Below are 23,623 nucleotides of genomic sequence, written 5' to 3'. Positions count from 1 at the left end.
TTTCCATGTTTTTACAGATAGCGGTGAGGATATTTCCATGTTTATACATATAGCGGTGTAAATATTTCCATGTTTACACGTAGCGGTGTAGATATTTCCATGTGTATACAGATTTCGGTGTAGATATTTCCATGTTTATACAGATAGCGGTGTATATATTTCCATGTTTATACAGATAGCAGTGCAGATATTTCCATCTATATACAGATAGCGGTGTAGATATTTCCATGTTTATACAGGTGGCGGTGTAGGTATTTCCATGTTTATACAGATGGCGGTGTAAATATTTCCATGTTTATACAGATGGTGGTGTAGTTATTTCCATGTTTAAACAGACAGCGGTGTACATATTTCCATGTTTATACAGACACCAGTGTATATATTTCCATGTTTATAGAGATAGTGGTATAGGTATTTCCATGTTTACAGAGATAGCGGTGTAGACATTTCCATGTTTATGGAGATAGCGGTGTAGATTTTTCCATATTTATACAGATACCAGTGTAGATATTTCCATGTTTATACAGATAGCGGTGTAGATATTTCCATGTTTATAGAGATAGCGGTGTAGACATTTCCATGTTCATAGAGATATCGGTGTAGGTATTTCCATATTTATACAGATAGCAGTGTAGATATTTCCATGTTTATACAGATAGCGATGTAGATATTTACATCTTTATACAGAAAGCAGTGGATATATTTCCATGTTTATAGAGATAGAGGTGGAGATAATTCCATGTTTATAGAGACAGCGGTGTAGATATTTCCATATTTATAGGGAGAGCGGTGTAGATATTTCCATATTTATTCAGATAGCCATGTAGATATTTCCATGTTTATTCAGATGGTGGTGTAGATATTTCCATGTTTAAACAGATAGCGGTGTGGCTATTTCCATGTTTATACAAATGGCCCTTTAGAAATTTCCATGTTTATAGAGATAGCTGTGTAGATATTTCCATGTTTATACAGATAGCGGTGTAGGTATTTCCATGTTTATACAGACAGCGGTGTAGATATTTCCATGTTTATACAGATAGCGGTGTAGATATCTCCATGTTTATACAGATAGCGGTGGAGGTATTTCCATGTTTATACAGATAGCGGTGGAGTTATTTCCATGTTTATACAGATGGCAGTGTAGGGATTTCCAAGTTCATACAGATGGCGGTGTAGATATTTCCATGTTTATACAGATAGCGGTGTACATATTTCCAGGTTTATACAGATAGCGGTGTAGGTATCTCCATATATGTAGAGATAGCCTTGTAGATATTTCCAGTTTTATAGAGATGGCTGTGTAGATATTTCCATGTGTATACAAATGGCAGTGTAGATATTTCCATGTTTATACACATGGAGGTGTAGGTAACTCCATGTTTATACAGATGACAATGTAGACATTTCCATGTTTTTACAGATGACGGTGTAGGTATTTCCATGTTTATACAGATAGCGGTGTGGCTATTTCCATGTTTATAGAGATGGCGATGTAGATATTTCCAGGGTTATAGGTATGGCTGTGTAGATATTTCCATTTTAATACAGATGGCTGTGTATATATTTCCATGTTTATACAGATAGTGTTGTAGATATTTCCATGTTTGTACAGATGACTGTGTAGGTATTTCCATGTTTATACAGAAGCGGTGTAGATATTTCCATGTATATACAGATAGCCATGTAGATATTTCCATGTTTATACTGATAGTGGTGTAGGCATTTCCATGTTTATAGAGATGGCAGTGTAGATATTTCCATATGTATACAGATAGCGGTGTAGATATTTCCAAGTTTAAAGAGATAGCGGTGAAGATATTTCCATGTTTATACAGGTAGCAGTGTAGATATTTACATGTTTATACAGATAGCGGTGGAGATATTTCCATGTTTTTACAGATAGCGGTGGATACATTTCCATGTTCATAGAGAGAGCGGTGTAGATATTTCCATGTGTCTACAGATGTCTTTGTATGTATTTCCATGTGTATACAGATGGCAGTCCAGATATTTCCATGTTTATACTCTTGGAGGTGTAGATACTTCCATGTTTATACAGATTACTGTGTAGATATTTCCATGTTTTTACAGATGGCGGTGTAGGTATTTCCATGTTTATACAGATAGCGGTGTAGCTATTTCCATGTTTATACAGATGGCGGTTTAGATATTTCCATGTTTATTCAGATAGCGGTGTTGTTAATTCCATGTTTACAGAGATAGCGCTTTAGTTATTTCCATGTTTATACAGATAGCGGTGTGTTTATTTCCATGTTTATAGAGATGGCAGTGTAGATATTTCCATGTTTATACAGATAGCGATGTAGATATTTCCATGTTTATACAGATAGCGGTGTAGGTATTTCTATGTTTGTACAGATAGCGGTGTACATATTTCCATGTTTATAGAGATGGCTGTGTAGATATTTCCATGTTTTTACAGATGGCGGTGTACATATTTCCATGTTAATAGAGATACCCATGTAGATATTATCATGTTTATATAGATAGCAGTGTAGACATTTCCATGATTATAGGGATATCGGTGTAGATATTTCCATATTTATACAGATAGCCATGTAGATATTTCCATGTTTATTCAGAAGGCGGTGTAGATACTTCCATGTTTATACAGATTGCGGTGTGGCTATTTCCATGTTTATACAGATGGCAGTGTAGATATTTCCATGTTTACACAGATAGCGATGTATATATTTCCATGTTTATTCAGATAGCGATGTAGATATTTCCAGGTTTATAGACATTACTCTGTAGATATTTCCAAGTTTATACACATAGCGATGTAGATATTTCCAGGTTTATAGACATGGCTGTGTATATATTTCTATGTTTATAGAGATGCCAGTGTAGATATTTCCATCTTTATACCGATAGTGGTGTAGATATTTCCATGTTTATAGAGATAGCTGTGTAGATATTTCCATCTTTATAGAGAAAACGGTGAAAATATTTCCATATTTATACAGATACCCGTGTAGATATTTCCATCTTTCTTCAGATGGCGGTGTAGATATTTCCATGTTTATAGAGATGGCGGTTTAGATATTTCCATATGTATACAGATAGCGGTGTAGATATTTCCAAGTTTATAGAGATAACGGTGTAGATATTTCCAAGTTTATAGAGATAGCGGTGTAGATATTTCCATGTTTATGCACATAGCGGTGTAGATATTTCCATGTTCTTATAGATAAAGGTGGAAATATTTCCATGTTTATACAGATAGCGGTGGATATATTTCCATGTTTATACAGATGGCGGTGTAGATATTTCCACGTTTATATAGATAGCAGCGTAGATATTTCCATATTTCTACAGATAGCGGTGTAGATATTACCATGATTATACAGATAGCCGTGTAGTTGTTTCCATGTATATAGAGATAGCGGTGTTGATATTTAGAGGTTTATACAGATGGCTGTGTAGATATTTCCATGTGTATACAGATGGCAGTGTAGATATTTCCATGTTTATACAGACTGAGGTGTAGATACTTCCATGTTTATACAGATGATTGTGTAGATATTTCCATATTTTTACAGATGGCTTTGTACATATTTCCATGTTTATAGAGATAGCTGTGTAGATATTTCCATTTTTACAGAGATAGAATGTAGATATTTCCATATTTATACATATACCCGTGTAGATATTTCCATGTTTATTCAGATGGCGGTGTAGATATTTCCATGTTTATACAGGTAGCGGTGTAGTTATTTCCATGTTTATAGCGATAGTGGTGTAGATATTTCCTGGTTTATACAGATGGCTGTGTAGATATTTCCATGTGTATACGGATGGCAGTGTAGATATTTCCATGTTTATACAGATGGAGGTGTAGATATTTCCATGTTTATACAGATGACTGTGTAGATATTTCCATGTTTTTACAGATGGCGGTGTAGATATTTCCAGGTTTATAGAGATAGCGGTGTGGCTATTTCCGTGTTTATACAGATAGCGATGTAGATATTTCCAGGTTTATAGGGATGGCTGTGTAGTTATTTCCATGTTTATACAGATGGCAGTGTATAAATTTCCATGTTTATGCAGATAGTGGTGTAGATATTTCCACGTTTATACAGACGACTGTGTAGGTATTTCCATGTTTAAACAGATGGCGGTTTAGATATTTCCATGTACATAGAGATAGCCATGCAGATATTTCCATGTTTATACAGATAGCGGTGTAGACATTTCCATGTTTATAGAGATGGCTGTGGAGATATATTCATATGTATACAGATAACGGTGTAGATATTTCCATGTTTATAGAGATAGCCATGTAGATATTTGCATGTTTATACAGATAGCAGTGGTAAAATTTCCATGTTTATAGAGATAGCGGTGTAAATATTTCCATATTTATACAGATATCGTTGTAGATATTTCCATGTTTATACTGATAGCGGTGTAGTTACTTCCATCTTTATACAGATGGTGGTGTATATATTTCCATGTTTATACAGATGGCGGTGTAGATATTACCATGTTTATACAGATTGCGGTGTAGATATTTCCATGTTTATAGAGATGGCTGTGCAGATATTTCCATGTTTATAGAGATATCGGTGTAGATATTTAAATATTTATACAGATAGAAGTGTAGATATTTCCATGTTTATTCAGATGGCGGTGTAGATATTTCCATGTTTATACACGTAGCGGTGTGTCTATTTCCATGTTTATACAGATGGCAGTGTGGGTATTTCCATGTTTATACAGATAGCGGTGTAGATATTTCAATGTATATACAGATAGAGGTGTAGGTATTTCTATGTTTTTACAGATAGCGGTGTAGATATTTCCATGTTTATAGAGATAGCGGTGTAGATATTTCCATGTTTATACAGTTAGAGATGTAGGTATTTCTATGTTTGTACAGATAGCGGTGGAGATATTTCCATGATTATACAGATAGCGATGGATATATTTCCATGTTTATAGAGACGGTAGTGTAGATATTTCCCGGTTTATACAGATGGCTGTGTAGATATTTCCATGTGTATACAGACGGCAGAGTAGATATTTCCATGTTTATAAAGATGGAGGTGTAGATAATTCCATGTTTATGCAGTTGACTGTGCAGATATTTCCGTGCTTTTACAGATGGCGGTGTAGATATTTCCATGTTTATACTGATAGCGGTGTGGTTATTTCCATGTTTATACAGATAGCGATGTAGATATTTCCAGGTTTATAGGGTAGGCTGTGTAGATATTTCCATGTTTATACAGATGGAAGTGTAGATATTTCCATGTTTATACAGATAGTGTTGTAGATATTTCCATGTTTATACAGACTACTGTGTAGGTATTTCCATATTTAAACAGATGGCGGTGTAGATATTTCCATGTATAGATATAGACATATAGATATTTCCATGTTTATAGAGATTGCGGTGTAGACATTTCCATATTTATACACATAACTGTGTAGACATTTCCATGTTTATTCAGATTGCGGTGTAGTTATTTCCATGTTTATACAGATAGCGGTGTAGATATTTCCATTTGTATAGAGATAGCCATGTAGATATTTCCATGTTTATAAAGATAGCGGTGTAGACATTTCCATGTTTATAGAGATGGCGATGAAGTTATTTCCATATATATACAGATAGCGGTGTAGATATTTAAAAGTTTAAACAGATATCGGTATACATATTTCCATGTTAATACAGATAGCGGTGTAGATATTTCCATATTTATACAGATAGCGGTGTAGATATTTTCATGTTTATACAGATAGCGGTGTAGGTATTTCCATGTTTATACAGATAGCGGTGTAGTTTTTTCCATGCATATGCAGATGTTGGTGTATATATTTCCATGTTTATACAGATAGCGGTGTAGATATTTCCATGTTTATAGAAATATCTGTGTAGATATTTCCATGTTTATAGAGATAGCGCTGTAGATATTTCCATGTTTATAGATAGCGTTGTAGATATTTCCATATTTATACTGTTAGACGTGTAGATATTTCCATATTCATTCTGATGGCGGTGTAGATATTTCCATGTTTATACAGTTAACGGTGTGGCTATTTCCATGTTTAAACAGATTGCAGTGTAGATATTTCCATGTTTATGCAGATGGCAGTGTAGATATTTACATGTTTATACAGATAGTGTTGTAAATATTTCCATGTTTATACAGATGACTCTGTAGGTATTTCCATGTTTATACAGATGGCAGTGTAGATATTTCCATGTTTATAGAGATAGCCTGGTAGATATTTCCATGTTTATACAGATAGCGGGGTAGACATTTCCATGTTTATCGAGATAGCGGTGTAGGTATTTCAATATTTATACAGATAGCGGTGTAGATATTTCCAACTTTGTACAGATAGCGGTGTAGATATTTCCATATTTATACAGATAGCAGTGTAGATATTTCCATGTTTATACCGATGGCTGTATAGATATTTCCATGTGTATACAGATGTTAGTGTAGATATTTCCATGTTTATGCAAATGAAGGTGTATATATTTCCATGTTTATACAGATGGTGGTGTAGATATTTCCATGTTTACAGAGATGGCTGTTTAGATATTTCCATGTTTATACAGATAGCGGTGTAGATATTTCCATGTTTATAGATATCGGTGTAGATATTTCCATATTTATACAGCTAGCCATGTAGATATTTCCATGTTTATTCAGATGGCGGTGTAGATATTTTCAAGTTTATACAGATAGCGGTGTGGCTATTTCCATGTATATAATGATGGCAGTGTAGATATTTCCATGTTTTTGCAGAAAGCGATGTAGATAATTCCATGATTATTCAGATAGTGGTGGAGATATTTCCATGTTTATACAGATAGCGGTGGAGATATTTCTATGTTTATACAGATAGCGGTGGATATATTTCTATGTTTACAGAGATGGCAGTGAAAATATTTCCATGTTTTTACAGATAGCTGTGTAGATATTTCCATGTTTATAGAGATAGCGGTGTAGATATTTCCATATTTATGCAGATAGCTGTGCAGATATTTCCATGTTTATTCAGATGGCGGTGTAGTTATTTCCATGTTTATACCTATAGCAGTGTGGCTATTTCCATGTTTATACAGATGGAAGTGTAGATATTTCGATGTTTATACAGACAATGATGTAGATATTTCCATGTTTATACAGATAGCGGTGTGGCTATTCCCATGTTTATACAGACAATGATGTAGATATTTCCATGTTTATACAGATAGCGGTGTGGCTATTCCCATGTTTATACAGATAGCGGTGTAGATATTTCCAAGTATATAGAGATAGCGGTTTAGATATTACAAAGTTTATAGTGATTGCGGTGTAGATATTTCCATGTTAATACAGATAGCGGTGTAGATATTTCCATGTTTATATAGATAGCTGTGGAGATATTTCCATGTTTTTACAGATAGCGGTGGATGTATTTTCATGTTTATAGAGATGGCGGTGTAGATATTTTCACGTTAATACAGATAGCGGTGTAGATATTTCCATGTTTATAGAGATAGCTGTGTAGATATTTCCATGTTTATACAGATAGCGGTGTGGCTATTTCCATGTTTATACAGATGGCGGTGTACATATTTCCATGTTTACACAGATAGCAATGTGGATATTTCCATGTTTATAGAGATAGAGGTGTAGGTATTTCCATGTTTATACACATAGCGGTGTAGATATTTCCATGTTTATACAGATAGCGGTGTAGATATTTCCATGTTTATACAGATAGCGGTGGAGATATTTCCATGTTTATACAGATAGCGGTGGAGATATTTCCATGTTTATACAGATGGCAGTGTAGGGATTTCCAAGTTCATACAGATGGCGGTGTAGATATTTCCATGTTTATACAGATAGCGGTGTAGGTATTTCCATGTTTATACGGATAGCGGTGTAGTTATTTCCATGTTTATCCAGATAACTCTGTATATATTTCCATGTTTATACAGATGGCGGTGTTGATATTTCCATGTTTATACAGATGGAGGTGTAGATATTTCCATGTTTATACAGGTGACTGTGTATATATTTCCAATTTTTTACAGATGGCGATGTAGATATTTCCATGTTTATACAAATAGCGGTTTGGGTATTTCCACGTTTATACAGATAGCGATGTAGATATTTCCATGTTTATAGAGATGGCTGTGTAGATATTTCCATGTTTATACAGATAGCAGTGTAGATATTTCCATGTTTATACAGATAGCGGTATTGGTACCTCCATATTTATAGAGATAGCGGTGTAGATTATTCCAGGTTTATACAGATAGCGGTGTAGATATTTCCATGTTTATACAGATAGCGGTGTTGTTTTCTCCATATATATAGAGATAGCGGTGTAGATATTTCCAGGTTTATACAGATGGCTGTGTAGATATTTCCATGTGTATACAGATGGCAGTGTGGATGTTTCCATGTTTATACAGATGGAGGTGTAGTGATCTTCACGTTTATACAGATGACAATGTAGATATTTCCATGTTTTTGCAGATGACGGTGTAGGTATTTCCATGTTTATACAGATAGCGGTGTTGGTATCTCCACGTATATAGAGATAGCGGTGTAGATATTTCCAGGTTTATAGAGATGGCTGTGTAGATATTACCATTTTTGTACAGATGGCAGTGTATATATTTCTATGTTTATACAGATAGTGGTGTAGATATTTCCATGTTAATACAGATGACTGTGTAGGTATTTCCATGTTTATACAGATGGCGGTGTAGATATTTCCAGGTATATAGAGATAGCCATGTAGATATTTCCATGTTTATACAGATAGCGGTGTAGGCATTTCCATGTTTATATAGATGGCAGTGTAGATATTTCCATATGTATACAGATAGCTGTGTAGATATTTCCACGTTTATACAGATAGCGGTGGAGATATTTCCATGTTTTTACAGATAGCGGTGCATATATTTCCATGTTTATAGAGTTGGCGGTGTAGATATTTCCAACTTTATAGAGATAGCAGTGTAGATATTCCCATGTTTATACAGGTAGCGGTGAAGATATTTCCATGTATGTTCAGATAGCGGTGTATGTATTTCCAAGTTCATAGAGATAGCTGTGTAGATATTTCCAAGTGTCTACAGATGGCAGTGCAGATATTTCCATGTTTATACACGTGGGGGTGTAGATACTTCCATGTTTATACAGATGACTGAGTAGATATTTCCATGTTTTTACAGATGGCGGTGTAGATATTTCCATGTTTATACAGATAGCGGTGTAGATATTTCCATGTTCATACAGATGGCGGTGTAGATATTTCCATGTTTTTACAGATGGCGGTGAAGATATTTCCATCTTTATACAGATAGCGGTGTAGTTATTTCCATGTTTATACAGAAAGCGGTGGAGACATTTCCATGTTTGTACAGATAGCTGTGGAGATATTTCCATGTTTATACAGATAGTGGTGTAGATATTTCCATGTTTATAAAGACGACTGTGTAGGTATTTCCATGTTTATACATATGGTGGTGTAGATATTTCCATGTATATAGAGATAGCCATGTAGATATTTCCATCTTTATACAGATAGTGGTGTAGACATTTCCATGTTTATAGAGATGGTGGCGTGCATATTTCCATATGTATACAGATAGCGTTGTAGATATTTCCAAGTTTATACACATAGCGGTGTAGATATTAACATGTTTATACAGATAGCGGTGTAGACATTTCCATGTTTATAGCGATGGCTGTGTAGATATTTCCATGTTTTTACAGATGGCAGTGTAGATATTTCATTGTTTATAGAGATACCCATGTAGACATTAACATGTTTATACAGATAGCAGTGTAGACATTTCCATCTTTATAGGGATAGCTGTGTAGATATTTCCACATTTATACAGATAGCGTTGTAGATATTTCCATGTTTATACAGAGAGTGGTGTATATATTTCCATGTTTATACAGACAGCGCTGTAGTTATTTCCATGTTTACACAGATGGTGGTGTATATATTACCATGTTTATACAGATGTCGGTGTAGATATTTCCATGTTTATACAGATGGTGGTGTAGATATTTCCATGTTTATAGAGATAGCTGTGTAGATATTTCCATTTTTACAGAGATAGAGTGTAGATATTTCCATATTTATACAAATAGCCGTGTAGATATTTCCATGTTTATTCAGATGGCGGTGTAGATAATTCCATGTTTATACAGATTGCTGTGTGGCTATTTTCTTGTTTATACAGATGGCAGTGTAGATATTTCCATGTTTACACAGATAGCGAAGTAGATATTTCCATGTTTACACTGATGTCATTGTAGATATTTACAGGTTAATAGAGATACCGGTGTAGATATTTCCATTTTTATACAGATAGCGGTGTAGATATTGCCATGTTTATACAGATAGCGGTGTAGTTATTTCCATGTTTATAGAGATAGTGGTGTAGATATTTCCAGGTTTATACAGATGGCTGTCTAGATATTTCCATGTGTATACGGATGGCAGAGTAGATATTTCCAAGTTTATACAGATGGAGGTGTAGATACTTCCATGTTTATACATATGACAGTGTAGATATTTCCATGTTTTTACAGATAGCGGTGTAGGTATTTCCAGGTTTATAGACATAGCGGTGTGGCTATTTCCGTGTTTATACAGATAGCGATGTAGATATTTCCAGGGTTATAGGGATGGCTGTGTAGATATATCCATGTTTATACTGATAGCAGTGTAGATATTTCAACGTTTATACAGACGACTGTGTAGGTATTTCCATGTTTAAACAGATGGCGGTTTAGATATTTCCATGTACATAGAGATAGCCATGCAGATATTTCCATGTTTATACAGATAGCGGTGTAGACATTTCCATGTTTATAGAGATGGCGGTGTAGATATTTTCATATGTATACAGATACCGGAGTAGATATTTCCAAGTTTATAGAGATAGCGGTGTAGGTATTTCCAAGTTTATAGAGATAGCGGTGTAGATATTTAGAGGGTTATACAGATGGTTGTGTAGATATTTCCATGTGTATACAGATGGCAGTGTAGATATTTCCATGTTTATACAGATGGAGGTGTAGATACTTCCATGTTTATACAGATGACTGTGTAGATATTTCCATGTTTTTACAGATGGCGGTGTAGATATTTCCATATATATATAGATAGCGGTGTGACTATTTCCATGTTCATACAAATAGCGATGTTGATATTTCCATTTTTATAGAGATGGCTGTGTAGATATTTCCATGTTTTTACAGATGGCGATATAGATATTTCCATGTTTATATAGATAGCCATGTAGATATTTCCATGTTTATACAGAGAGCAGTGGTAACATTTCCATGTTTATAGAGATAGTGTTGTAGATATTTCCATATTTATACAGATAGCATTGTAGATATTTCCATGTTTATACACATAGCGGTGTAGATATTTCCATGTTTATACAGATAGCGGTGTAGATATTTCCATTTTTATACTGATGGTGGTGTATATATTTCCATGTTTATACAGATGTCGGTGTAGATATTTCCATGTTTATACAGATTGCGGTGTAGATATTTCCATGTTTACAGAGATGGCTGTGTAGATAATTCCATGTTTATTCAGATGGCGGTGTAGATATTTCCATGTTTATACAGATAGCGGTGTGTCTATTTCCATGTTTTTACAGATGGCAGTGTAGATATTTCCCAGTTTATACAGATAGCGGTATAGATATTTCTACGTTTATACAGATAGCGGTGTAGATATTTCCACGTTTCTAGAGATAGCAGTGTAGATATTTCCATGTTTATATAGATAGCCGAGTAGTTATTTCCATGTTTATAGAGATAGCGGTGTAGATATTTAGAGGTTTATACAGATGGCTGTTTAGATATTTCCATGTGTATACAGATGGAGGTGTAGATACTTCCATGTTTATACAGATGATTGTGTAGAGATTTCCATGTTTTTATAGAAGGCGATGTAGATGTTTCCATGTTTATACAGATAGCGGTGAGGCTATTTCCATGTTCATACAGATAGCGATGTTGATATTTCCATTTTTATAGAGATGTCTGTGGAGATATTTCCATGTTTTTGCTGATGGCGGTGTAGATATTTCCAGGTTTATACAGATAGCGGTGTAGATATTTCAATGTTTATACAGATAGAGGTGTAGATATTTCCATGTTTACAGAGATAGCAGTGTAGATATTTGCATCTTTGCACAGGATGCGGTGTATATATTTCCATCTTTACACAGATAGCCGTGTAGGTATTTCCATGTTTACACAGATAGCTGTGGAGATATTTCCATGTTTATACAGATAGCGATGAAGATATTTCCATGTTTATACAAATAGCAGTGTAGATATTTCAATGTTTATACAGACAGCAGTGAAGATATTTCAATGTTTATACAGATAGCGGTGAAGTTATTTCCATGTTTATACAGATAGCGGTGTAGGTATTTCCATGTTTACAGAGATAGCGGTGTAGATGTTTCCAAGTTTATGCAGATAGCAGTGTAGATATGTCCATGTTTATAGAGATAGCGGTGTAGATGTTTCCATATTTATACAGATATCTGGGTAGATATTTCCATCTTTATACAGATAGAGGTGTAGATATTTCCAAGTTTATACAGGTAGTGGTGTAGATATTTCCATGTTTACACAGATCGTGGTGTAGATATTTCCATCTTTCAACAGATGGCACTTTAGATATTTCTATGTTTACACAGATGGCATTGTAGATATTTCCATGTTTATACAGATGGCGGTGTAGATATTTCCTTGTTTATGTAGATGGCGGTGTAGGTATGTCATGTTTATAGAGATGGCGATGTATATATTTCCATGTTTATAGAGATAGCGGTGTAGACATTTCCATATTTATACAGATAGCGGTGAAGATATTTCCATATTTATACAGATAGCTTTGTAGATATTTCCATGTTTATACAGATCATGGTGTAGATATTTCCATGTTTATAGAGATGGCCGTGTATATATTTCCACATTTTTAGAGATAGCGGTGTAGATATTTCCATGTTTATAGAGATAGCGTTGTAGATATTACCATGTTTATAGAGATAGGTGAGTAGATATTTCCATGTTTATTCAGATAGCTTTATAGGTATTTCCATGTTTATACAGATAGCGGTGTTGTTATTTACATGTTTATACCGATATCGGTGTAGATATTTCCATGTTTATACTGCTCGCAGTGTAGATATTTACATCTTTATACAGATGGTGGTGGAGATATTTCCATGTTTATACAGATAGCGGTGTAGAGAGTTCCATGTTTATGGGGATGGCGTTGTAGATATTTCCACGTTTATACAGATAGCGGTGTAGTTATTTCCATGTTCATACCGATAGCGGTGTAGATATTTCCATGTTAATAAAAATAGCGGGGTAGATATTTCCTTGTTCATACAGATAGCGGTGTAGATATTATCATGTTTATAGAGATAGCGGTGTAGATATTTCCATATTTATACAGATAGCGATGTTGATATTTCCATTTTTATACAGATGTTGGTGTAGTTATTTCCATGTTTGTGGAGATGGCGGTGTAGATATTTCCATATTTATAGATATAGCGGTGTAGATATTTCCATGTTTATACAGACAGCGGTGTAGATATTTCCATGTTTATACAGATGATGGTGTAGATATTTCCATGTTTATACAGATAGCGGTGTAGATATTTCCATGATTTTAAAGATAGCTGTGTAGATATTTCCATGTTTATAGAGATAGCCGTGTTTATATTTAAATCTTTATATGGATAGCGGTGTAGACATTTCCATGTTTATAGAGATTGCGGTGTAGATATTTCCATATTTATGCAGATAGCTGGGTAGATATTTCAATGTTTATACAGAGAGAGGTGTAGATATTTCCATGTTTATACAGATAGCGGTGTAGATATTTCCATGTTTACAGAGATATCGGTGTAGATATTTCCATATTTGCACAGATTGCAGTGTAGATATTTCCATCTTTACACACATAGCGGTATACATATTTCCATGTTTACTCAGATATCTGTGTAGACATTGCCATGTTTACATAGATAGTGTTGTAGATATTTCCAAGTTTATGTAGATGGCGGAGTAGGTATTTCCATGTTTATAGAGATGGCGGTGTATATATTTACATGTTTATAGAGATGGCAGTGTAGATGTTTCCATGTTTAATGAGATAGCGGTGTAAGAATTTCCATGTTTATAGTAATAGCAGTGTAGTTATTTCCAAGTTTATATAAATAGCAGTGTAGATATTTCCATGTTTATACAGATAGCGCTGTAGATATTTCCATGTTTATACAGCTCACGGTGTAGGTATTTCCATGATTATACAGATGGCGATGTAGATATTTCCATGTTTATGCAGATGGCGGTGTAGATATTTCCATGTTTTTACAGATGGCGGTGTAGATAGTTCCATGTTTATGGAGAAGGCGGTGTAGATATTTCCATGTTTATACAGATGGCGGTGTAGATAGTTCCGTGTTTATGGAGAAGGCAGTGTAGATATTTTCATGTTTATATAGATGGCGGTGTTGATATTTCCATGTTTATACAGATAGCGGTGTAGATATTTCTATGTTTATACAGTTAGCGGTGTTGGTATTTCCATGATTATACAGATAGCAGTGTAGATATTTCCATGTTTATACAGGTCACGGTGTAGATATTTACATTTTTATACAGATGACAGTGTAGATATTTCCATCTTTATACTGATGGCGGTGTAGATAGTTCCATGTTTATGGAGATGGCAGTGTAGATATTTTCATGTTTATAGAGATGGCAGTGTAGATATTTCCATGTTTATAGAGATAGCAGTGTAGATATTTCCATGTTTATAGAGATAGCGGTGTAAGAATTTCCATGTTTATAGGGATAGCGGTGTAGATATTTCCATGTTTATATAAATAGCAGTGTAGATATTTCCATGTTTATACAGATAGCTGTGTTGATATTTCCATGTTTGTAGGGATAGCGGTGTAGATATTTCCACGTTTATACAGATAGCGTTGTAGCTATTTCCATGTTCATGCCGATAGCGGTGTAGTTATTTCCATGTTTATAGAGATAGCGGTGTAGATATTTCCATGTTCACGCAGATAGTGGTGTAGCTATTATCATGTTCATAGAGATAGCGGTGTAGATATTTCCATATTTCTACAGATAGCGGTGTAGATATTTCTATGTTCATACAGATAGCAGGGTAGATATTTCCATGTTTATACAGATAGTGTTGTAGATATTTCCATGTTTATACAGATCATGGTGTATATATTTCCATGTTTATACAGATAGCAGTGTAGATATTTCCATGTTTATACAGACATCGGTGTTGTATTTCCATGTTTATACAGATAGCAGTGTACATATTTCCATGTTTATACAGATGTCGGTGTAGATAGCTCCATGTTTATGGAGAAGGCATTGTAAATATTTTCATGTTTATATAGATGGCGGTGTTGATATTTCCATGTTCATACAGATAGCGGTGTAGATATTTCTATGTTTATACAGATAGCGGTGTTGGTATTTCCATCATTTTACAGATAGCGGTGTAGATAGTTCCATGTTTATACAGCTCACGGTGTAGATGTTTACATTTTTATACTGATGGCAGTGTAGATATTTCCATCTTTATACTGATGGCGGTGTAGATAGTTCCATGTTTATGGAGATGGCGGTGTAGATATTTCCATGTTTATAGAGATTGCGATGTAGATATTTCCATATTTATAGAGATAGCGGTGTAGGTATTTCTCATGTGTATAGAGATAGCGGTGTAGATGTTTCCATTTTTAAATTGATGGCCGTGTAGATATTTCCACGCGTGTACAGACTGCAGTGTAGATATTTCCATGTTAACAGAAATAACGGTGTAGATATTTCCTTATTTGCACTGATTGCGGAGTAGATATTTCCATCTTCACACAGATAGCGGTGTACATATTTCCATGTTTACACAGATTTCTGTGCAAATATTTCCATGTTTACACAGACAGTGTTGTAGATATTTCCATGTTTATACAGATAGCGGTGTAGATATTTCTATGTTTATAAAGATAGCGGTGTAGATATTTCCATGTTTATAGAGATAGCGGTGGAGGTATTTACATGTTTATTCAGATAGCTATGAAGATATTTCCATGTTTATACAGATAGCAGTGTAGATATTTCCATGTTTATACAGAGAGAGGTGTAGATGTTTCCATGTTTATAGAGATAGCGGTGTAGATATTCCCATGTTTATACAGAGAGCGGTGGAGATATTTCCATGTTTATACAGATAGCGGTGGAGATATTTCTATGTTTATACAAATGGTGGTGTAGATATTTCCAAGTTTATAGAGATACCGGTGTATATATTTCCATTTTTACAGAGATAGCGTTGTAGATACTTCCATCTTTATACACATTGTGGTGTAGGTATTCCCATGTTTATGGAGATAGCGGTGTAGATATTTCCATGTTTATACAGATGGCTGTTTAGATATTTCCATGTGTATACAGATGCCAGTGTATATATTTCCATGTTTATACAGATGGAAGTGTAGATATTTCCATGTTTATGCAGATGACTATGTAGATATTTTCATGTTTTTACAGATGGCGGTGTAGGTATTTCCATGTTTATGCAGATAGCGGTGTGGCTATTTCCATGTTTATACCAATAACAGTGTAGATATTTCCATGTTTATACAGATGGCTGTGAAGATATTTCCATGTTTATACGGAAGACTGTGTAGGTACTTCGAGGTTTATACAGATGGCGGTGTAGATATTTCCATGTTTATAGAGATAGCCCTGTAGATATTTCCATGTTTATACAGATAGCTGTGTAGACATTTCCATGTTTACAGAGATAGCGGTGTAGATATTTCCAGAGTAATACAGATATCGGTGTAGTTATTCCCATGTTTATACTGATAGCGGTGTAGATATTTCCATGTTCATATAGATAGCGGTGTAGATATTTCCATGTTTATACAGATCGTGGTGTAGATAGTTCCGTGTTTGTACAGATAGCAGTGTAGATATTTCCATGTTTATACAGATAGCAATGTAGGTGTTTCCATGTTTACAGAGATAGTGGTGTATATATTTACATATTTGTACAGATTGCAATATAGATATTTCCATCTTTACACAGATAGCGGTGTACATATTTCCATGTTTACACAGATAGCTGTGTAGATATTTCCAAGTTTATACAGATAGCGGTGTCGATATTTCCATGTTTATACAGATGACTGTGTAGATATTTCCAGGTTTATGTAGACTGCATTTTAGGTATTTCCATGTTTATAGAGATAGCAGCGTAGATATTTCCACGTTTATACAGATGGCTGTGGAGATATTTCCATGCTTATACAGATGGCGGTGCAGATATTTCCATGTTTATAGAGATAGACCTGTAGATATTTCCATGTTTATACAGATAGCAGTGTAGGCATTTCCATGTTTGTCGAGATAGCGTTGTAGATATTTCCATGTTTGAACAAATGGCGGTGTAGATATTTCCATGTATATACAGATAGCAGTGTCGGCATTTCGATGTTTATAGAGATAGCGTTGTAGATATTTCCATTTTTGTACGCATGGCGGTGTAGATATTTCCATGATTATACGGATAGCGGTGTAGATATTTCCATGTTTATACAGTTAGCGGTATTGTTTTTTCCATGTTTATAAAGATAGTGTTGTAGATATTTCCATGTTTATTCAGTTAGCGGTATTGTTTTTTCCATGTTTATACAGATAGCGGTGAAGATATTTCCATGTTTATACAGATAGTGGTGAAGATATTTCCATGTATATAGAGATAGCAGTGTAGATATTTCAATGCTTATACAGTTCGTGGTGTGGATATTTCCATGTTTATACAGATAGCGGTGTAGATATTTCGATGTTTATACAGATAGCGGTGTAGATATTTCCATGTTTACAGAGATAGAGGTGAAGGCATTTCCAAGCTTATAAAGATACCGGTGTAGATATTTCCATCTTTACGCAGATAGCGGTGTACATATTTCCATGTTTACACAGATAGCTGTGTAGATATTTCCATGTTTGCACAGATAGTGTTATAGATATTTCCATGTTTATACAGAAAGCGGTGTAGATATTTCCATGTTTATAAAGGTAGCAGTGTAGATATTTCCATGTTTATACAGATAGCGGTGGAGGTATTTCCATGTTTATACAGATAGTGTTGTAGATATTTCCATGTTTATACAGATGGCTGTGAAGATATTTCCGTGTGTATACAGATGGCAGTGTAGGTATGTCCTTTTGTATGCAGATGGAGGTGTAGATATTTCCATGTTTATACAGATAGCGGTGGAGACATATCCATGTTTATAGAGATAGCGGTGTAGATATCACCATATTTATACAGATAGCTGTGTGGATATTTCCAGGTTTATACAGATAGCGGTGTAGATATTTCCATGTTTACACAGATAGCGGTGTAGGTATTTCCATGTTTATACAGATCGTGGTGTAGTTATTTCCATGTTTATACAGATAGCGGTGTAGATATTTCCATCTTTATAGAGGTAGCGGTTCAGATATTTCCATGTTTATACAGATAGCGATGTAGCCATATCCATGTTTATACAGATAGTGATGTATATATTTCCACGTTTATACAGATAGCGGTGTAGATATTTCCATGTTTACACAGATAGCGGTGGAGATATTTCCATGTTTATACAGAAAGCAGTGGAGATATTTCCATGTTTATACAGATGGTGGTGTAGATATTTCCAAGTTTATACAGATAGCGGTGTTGATATTTCCATGTTTATACAGATGACTGTGTAGATATTTCCATGTTTATACAGACTGCATTTTAGGTATTTCCATGTTTATAGAGATAGCAGCGTAGATATTTCCACGTTTATACAGATGGCTGCGGAGATATTTCCATGCTTATACTGATGGCGGTGCAGATATTTCCATGTTTATAGAGATAGACCTGTAGATATTTCCATGTTTATACAGATAGCAGTGTAGCCATTTCCATGTTTATAGAGATAGCGTTGTAGATATTTCCATATTTGAACAAATGGCTGTGTAGATATTTCCATGTTTATACAGATAGCAGTGTAGGCATTTCGATGTTTATAGAGATAGCGTTGTAGATATTTCCATATTTGTACACATGGCGGTGTAGATATTTCCATGATTATACAGATAGCAGTGTAGGTATTTCCATGTTTATACAGTTAGCGGTATTGTTTTTTCCATGTTTATACAGATAGCAGTGTAGATATTTCCATGTTTATACAGATAGTGGTGTAGATATTTCCATGTATATAGAGATAGCAGTGTAGATATTTCAATGCTTATACAGTTCGTGGTGTGGATATTTCCATGTTTATACAGAAAGCGGTGTAGATATTTCGATGTTTATACAGATAGCGGTGTAGATATTTCCATGTTTACAGAGATAGCGGTGAAGACATTTCCATGTTTACAAAAAAACCGGTGTAGATATTTCCATCTTTACGCAGATAGCGGTGTACATATTTCCATGTTTACACAGACAGCTGTGTGGATATTTCCATGTTTGCACAGATAGTGTTATAGATATTTCCATGTTTATACAGATAGCGGTGTAGATATTTCCATATTTATAAAGCTAGCGGTGTAGATATTTCCATGTTTATACAGATAGCGGTGGAGATATTTTCATGTTTATAGAGATAGTGTTGTAGATATTTCCATGTTTATACAGATGGCTGTGTAGATATTTCCATGTGTATACAGATGGCAGTGTAGGTATTTCCTTGTGTATACAGATGGAGGTGTAGATATTTCCATGTTTATACAGATAGCAGTGGAAACATCCATGTTTATAGAGATAGCGGTGTAGATATCACCATATTTATACAGATAGCTGTGTGGATATTTCCATGTTTATACAGATGGCGGTGTAGATATTTCCATGTTTACACAGATAGCGGTGTAGGTATTTCCATGTTTATACAGATAGTGGTGTAGTTATTTCCATGCTTATACAGATAGCGGTGTAGATATTTCCATCTTTATAGAGGTAGCGGTTCAGATATTTCCCTGTTTATACAGATAGCGATGTAGACATATCCAGGTTTATACAGATAGCGATGTAGATATTTCCAGGTTTATACAGATAGCGGTGTAGATATTTCCATGTTTAAACAGATAGCGTTGGAGATATTTCCATGTTTATACAGGAAGCAATGGAGATATTTCCATGTTTATACAGATGGCGGTGTAGATATTTCCAAGTTTATACAGATAGCGGTGTCGATATTTCCATGTTTATACAGATGACTGTGTAGATACTTCCATGTTTATACAGACTGCATTTTAGGTATTTCCATGTTTATAGGGATAGCAGCGTAGATATTTCCACGTTTATACAGATGGCTGCCTAGATATTTCCATGCTTATACAGATGGCGGTGCAGATATTTCCATGTTTATAGAGATAGACCTGTAGATATTTCCATGTTTATACAGATAGCAGTGTAGGCATTTCTATGTTTATAGAGATAGCGTTGTAGATATTTTCATATTTGAACAAATGGCGGTGTAGATATTTCCATGTTTATACAGATAGCAGTGTAGGCATTTCGATGTTTATAGAGATAGCGTTGTAGATATTTCCATATTTGTACACATGGCGGTGTAGATATTTCCATGGTTATACAGATTGCGGTGTAGATATTTCCATGTTTATACTGTTAGCGGTATTGTTTTTTGCACGTTTATACAGATAGCGGTGTAGATATTTCCATGTTTATACAGATAGTGGTGTAGATATTTCCATGTATATAGACATAGCAGTGTAGATATTTCAATGCTTATACAGTTCCTGGTGTGGATATTTCCATGTTTATACAGATAGCGGTGTAGATATTTCGATGTTTATACAGATAGCGGTGTAGATATTTCCATGTTTACAGAGATAGTGGTGAAGACATTTCCATGTTTATAAAGATACCGGTGTAGATATTTCCATCTTTACGCAGATAGCGGTGTACATATTTCCATGTTTACACAGATAGCTGTGTAGATATATCCATGTTTGCACAGATAGTTTTATAGATATTTCCATGTTTATACAGATAGCGGTGTAGATATTTCATTGTTTGTAAAGGTAGCGGTGTAGATATTTCCATGTTTATACAGATAGCGTTGTAGATATTTCCATGTTTATACAGATGGTGTTGTAGATATTTCCATGTTTATACAGATGGCTGTGTAGATATTTCCATGTGTATACAGATGGCAGTGTAGGTATTTCCTTGTGGATACAGATGTAGGTGTAGATATTTCCATGTTTATACAGATGGCGGTGTAGATATTTCCATGTTTATACAGATAGCAGAGTAGATATTTCCATTACACACAGATAGCGGTGTACATATTTCCATGTTTACACAGATAGCTGTGTAGATATTTCCATGTTTACACAGATAGTGTTAGAGCTATTTCCATGTTTATACAGATAACGGTGTAGATATTTCCATGTCTATACACATAGCTGTGTAGGTATTTCCATGTTTATACAGATAGCGGTATAGATAATTCCATGTTTATACAGATGGCTGTGTAGATATTTCCATGTTTATAGAGATAGAGGTGGAGATATTTCCATGTTTATACAGATAGCGATGTAGTTATTTCCATGTTTATACACATATCGGTGTAGATATTTCCATGTTGATACAGATAGCAGTGTAGATATTTCCATGTTTATACAGATAGCAGTGTAGCTATTTCCCTGTTTACAGAGATAGCGGTGTAGTTATTTCCATATTTGCACAGATTGCGATGTAGATATTTCCATGTTTATACTGATAGCGGTGTAGACATTTCCATGTTTACAGAGATAGCGGTGTAGATATCTCCATGTTTATACAGATAGCGGTATAGATAATTCCATGTTTAAAGAGATAGCTGTGTAGATATCTCCATGTTTATACAGATAGCGGTGGAGGTATTTCCATGGTTATACAGATCGTGGTGTAGATATTTCCATCTTTATAGAGATAGCGGTGTAGATATTTCCATGCTTATACATATGGCTGTGGAGATATTTCCATGTGTATTCAGATGGCAGTGTAGATATTTCCATGTTTATAGAGATGGTGGTGCAGATATTTCCATGTTTAAACAGACGACTGTGTAGGTATTTGCGTGTTTATACAGACGGTGGTGTAGGTATTTCTATGTTTATAGAGTTAGCAGTGTTGATATTTCCAGGAATACACTAATAGCTCTGTAGATATTTCCATGTTTACACAGATAGCGTTGTAGATATTTCCATGTTTACGCAGATGGCGGTGTAGATATTTCCATGTTCATACTGATGGCCGTGTAGATATTCCCATGTTTATACAGATGGCAGTGTAGGTATTTCCATGATTACAGAGATAGCCGTGTAGATATTTCCAAATTTGCACAGATGGCGGTGTAGATATTGCCATCTTTACAAAGATAGCGATGTAGATATTTCCAAGTTTACCCAGATACCTATGTAGATATTTCCATGTTTACACAGAGAATGTTGTAGATATTTCCATGTTTATAGAGATAGCATTGTAGATATTTCCATGTTTATATAGATAATGGTGTAGGTATTTCCATGTTTATATAGATCGTGGTGTAGATATTTCCATGTTTATTCAGATAGCGTTATAGATATTTCCATGTTTATACAGATAGCGGTGTAGATATTTTCATGTTTACAGAGATAGCGTTGTAGATATTTCCATATTTGCACAGATTGCAGTGAGGATATTTCCATCTTTGCACAGATAGCGGTGTTCATATTTCCATGTTTACACAGATAGCTCTGTAGATACATCCATGTTTACACAGATAGTGTTGTAGATATTTCCATGTTTATACAGGTAGAGGTGTAGATATTTCCATGTTTATGCAGATCGCGGTGCAGATATTTCCATCTTTCTACAGATGGCAGTGTAGATATTTCTATGTTTATACAGATTGCGGTGTAGATATTTCCATGTTTATACAGATGGTGGTTTAGATATTTCCAAGGTTATGCAGATGGTGGTGTAGATATTTCCATGTTTATAGAGATGGCCGTGTAGATATTTCTGTTTTTTCAGAGATAGCGGTGTAGATAATTCCAAGTTTACAGAGATGGCGGTGTAGTTATTTCCATGTTTATAGAGAGTGTGGTGTACATATCTCCATGTTTATACAGATAGCGGTGTAGATATTACCATGTTTATACAGATAGTGGTGTTGGTATTTCCATGTTTATACAGATAGTGGTGTGGCTATTTCCATGTTTATACTGATAGCAGTGCAGATATTTCCATGTTTATTGAGATAGCAGTGTAGATATTTCTGTGTTTATAGTGATGCCTTTGTAGATATTTCCATGTTTATAAAGACGGCAGTGTACATATTTCAATGTTTATAGAGATAGTGTTGTAGATATTTCCATGTTTATACAGATGACTGTGTAGGTATTTCCGTGTTTATACAGATGTCGGTGTAGATGTTTCCATTTTCATAGAGATAGCCATGTAGATATTTCCATGTTTACACAGATAGT

This window comes from Pan paniscus, chromosome 12 (assembly GCF_029289425.2).
Source record: "Pan paniscus chromosome 12, NHGRI_mPanPan1-v2.0_pri, whole genome shotgun sequence".
NCBI lineage: Eukaryota > Metazoa > Chordata > Mammalia > Primates > Hominidae > Pan > Pan paniscus.
This window is presented reverse-complemented; position numbering follows the sequence as displayed.